The sequence below is a fragment of the Panthera leo genome, chromosome B2 (genome assembly GCF_018350215.1).
Source record: "Panthera leo isolate Ple1 chromosome B2, P.leo_Ple1_pat1.1, whole genome shotgun sequence".
Classification (NCBI taxonomy): domain Eukaryota; kingdom Metazoa; phylum Chordata; class Mammalia; order Carnivora; family Felidae; genus Panthera; species Panthera leo.
The window spans coordinates 139,086,279-139,090,138 of record NC_056683.1 but is presented as its reverse complement, the minus strand read 5'-3'; positions in this window follow the sequence as shown (position 1 = coordinate 139,090,138).

The following is a 3,860-nucleotide window of genomic DNA, read 5'->3' as shown; positions in this document are numbered from 1 at the left end:
CACCCAGGCGCCCCTCAAATGTACTTTTTAAAAAAGTGTTTATTTATTTCTGAGAGAGATCAAAAGACCCAGTATGAGTGGGGGAGGGGCAGAGAGGAGAGGGAGACACAGAATCCAAAGGAGGCTCCAGGCTCTGAGCCGTCAGCACAGAGCCCCACGTGGGGCTCAAACCCACCAGCTGTGAGATCATGAACTTAGCCGAAGTCGGACACTTAACCAACTGAGTCACCCAGGCGCCCGAAAATCCAAATGTACTTTTGAAAAGTGTTTAGAAGTGAAAGAATAGCACCAAACAATATAAGGTGCCAGAAAACATTTCTAACAAAATGCATGAAAACTTCACAAAGAAAATATAAAACTCTATCAACCATATCTACCCTGAGCTAACATGAACACTGGTTGTTGCTCCTTCACTCCCCGCTACCCCACCCACCCCCGGGGGGCTGTGGGATGGAGACCTGTCAACCATTTCTGCCCTGCACTAAACAAACATCCAGCAGAGGCTTGGGGGGAGGGGGGAAAGGGGGTGCGCGTTACAGAAAGTAAGGAAATCTAAATACGAAGTCCTGGGCCAATTCTCCAGAGGCCAATGTGTTAAACCAACCCAAATCAACACAGCAAAGGATCGGAGATTTGAACTCTGGTGAGGACTACCACCCAGGTTGCAGATTGGCCTCCGGGGAGCACACAAGTGGAGCATACCAGAATAGCAACGCAAGGCTTTGAAAACTAAATGGATACTGGAACCACAAGCCACAAAAGTGGGCCAGGATGTATGTTCTGAACCTAAACCTGCTAACTGCCAGCTAAAATTAAAGCTCTAAATAAGAACCAGAGTGTCATAACATTATATTTAAAATGTATAGGATACAATCCAAAAATTTTGTCATACAAAGAACTAGGAAAATCTCAACTCAAATGAGAAAAGAAAATCAACAGACGCCAACACCAAGATGACACGAATGTCGGAATTATCCAACAAGACTTTTAAAGCAGCTATCGTAAAAACGTTCCAACAGGCAACTGCAACCACTCGTGAAGCAAATGGAAAAATAGATAGTCTCAAGCAAAGAAGATATACAAAGAACCAAATGCAAGTTTTGAACTTAGAAACATAATCACTGAAAGAAAAAACTCACCAGATGGGCCCGTGGTAGGTAGACTGATGCCCCAAAGATGTCTACATCCTAATCCCTGGTACCTGTGTATATGTGAAGTTGTCTGGCAATGGGGAATTAAGGTTCCAGAGGAAATTATGGTTGCTTTGAGATGGTTCCCCCAAGATGGGAAGATTATCCCAGATTATCTGGGTGGACCCAGCATTATCTCAAGGGTCTTTAAAGGTGGAAGAGGGAGGCAGCGGAGTCAGTCAGAGTCAAAGAAGATGTGATGGCCAAAGTGGAAGCTGGAATGATGCGATTGACGGTTTTGAAGACGGAAAGGGCTACAAGCCAAGGAAAGCAAGCAGCTTCTGGGAGCTGGGGGAGGCAAGGAAACCACGTCCGCTGGAGCCTTCGGAAAACAACACAGCCCCCAAACACCTTGAGTTTAGCCCAGTGAGATGTATAGTGGAGTTTGACCCCCCCCAAAAATAATAATAACAAGATGATAAATTTGTGTTGTCTCAGACTTTGGGATAATTTACTATAGTAGCAATAGATCATACAGATGGAAAGGAACAATACCATCAATGCATCGGTGCCTTTCAAAACAATCTATAAATTCAAAGTAATTTCATTCAGAATCCTGAAAAGGTTTCTCGTGAGATTTGGCAGGCTAATTTTTTAAATGTGTTCTAGAAGAATATAGGGATAAGAATAACCCAGACACAACTAAAGAACAAAAATGGTCAAACTTTTTCTGTAAAGGTCCAGATAATACATATTTTGGGCTTTGTTGGCCACAGATGGCCTCTGTCATGTCTCCTGCTTTGATTTTGTTTATTATTCAGTCCTTTACCAATGTGAAAACCGTTCTTAGCTCAAGGAGTCTATAAAAATGGAGCACCAGCTGGGTTTGGCCCATGGGCCATAGTTTGCAGATCCCAGAATTAGAACAGCATGAATAAGCCTCATAATCATATTGAGAAAAAAAGTTGTAGAAAAATATACACAGAGTAGAACCACTCAAGATTGAAAATGCAAAATAATGCTATTCATACAAACACACACATAATCACATACATGGAAGTAAACACAAATGCACAAAAATTAAAGTACAAGTTCCAAATTCAGAACAATTGCTAGTTCTCTTTTTTAATGTTTGTTTACTTATCTTGAAAGAGAGATTGAGAGAGAGGTAGCACATGTGAGCGGGGGGAGGGACAGAGAAGGAGGGAGAGAGAGAATCCCAAGCAGGCTCTGCACCGTCAGCTCAGAGACTGACACAAGGCTCCAACTCACCAACCATGAGATCACGAACTGAGTTGAAATCAAGAGTCGGGCGCTTAACCCACTGAGCCACTCAGGCGCCCCACAATGGCTATTTCTGATGAGAAAAGAGAATGGGAACACGCACAGGGCTCTCATAGTCTCGGTAATATTTATTTCTTAAACTGCATTTTTAATTTGTATTACTTAAGGTGTAATTTTGTATGCACATGATACATTTCATAATATGCAAGCATTCTGGGTAGGTTTTTGCTCTGCTAGACTACAAATGATTCCTCAAGTCACTGTGGCTCAAATGGAGTTTCTTGCCGGGATGGAGTGTCCCAAGTTCGTCCTCACCGAGTGTATCTTATAAATTACAGGTGAGATTTTGGACACTTGGCTTTCTGGGACTGAGGAAGATGTGTCTAGCTCTTCATTGTGTCTGTGGCAAGGAAACCTGACTTATCTGTCAGTGACAGAGGTCTAGAAATTTCCCAGAAGTCTGTAGTTAAAGAGCCCCAGGATCTCCACCACTGCCATCCCTCAACACACACGTCCATTTGTCTCAACCACTGAGGGATTGGGGGTTTTAGGATTATACCAAGATACACCAGTCCACGAAGATGGTCTTTTCTAGTGCTCAGTATCTTCGGCCCCAGATGCACTATGTGAACTTCTAGGAACCTCTGCTCCACTTTTATTCATTTATTTTCTTTGAACTTCGGAGTGAGGGTCAAAGTGTGGTGGAAACACAGGATAGACAGAAAATACGAGAAGAGGTCTGGCGCGAACATTCCAAACTACGGCAGGGTGAGGGCTGGAAGGCAGACCCAGCCCAGGTGCAAAAGCAGCTGGGCAGGGACGACACAGCGTGATGCCCGAAGAAGAGCTGTGGGTCAGGCAACAGTGGGCATAAAGATGTGCAAGAAGAGATAGGCACATCCCGAGAAGGAAGTCGACCAGGCTAGCAAAAACCCCAAGTGGGGGTGGTGAGCACCTGCGTGGCTCAGTCAGTTAAGCATCTGACTTAGGCTTGGGTTGTGATCTCACGGTTCATGAGTTCGAGCCCCCCGTCGGGCTCCACACTGACAGCACAGAGCCTGCTTTGGATTCTCTGTTTCCCTCTCTCTGTGTCCTTCCCCCACTCAAAATAAATAAACAAACATTTAAAAACAAAAACAGGGGCACCTGGGTGGCTCAATCGGTTAAGCGTCCGGCTTCCACTCAGGTCTTGATCTCACAGTTTGGGGTTTCGAGCCCCGTGTTGATCTCTGTGCGGACAGCTCAGAGCCTGGAGCTGCTTCAGATTCTGTCTCCCCCCTCTCTCTGACCCTCCCCTGCTGCCGCTCTGTCTCTCTCTCCCTCTCTTAAAAATAAATAAACGTTAACAAAAAATTAAAAACAAAACAGCAACAACAAAATCCCAACAACAACAAAATCCCAAGTGGGTAGCATATTGGATTGAAGAGAGCAAGTCTCAGCACCAGG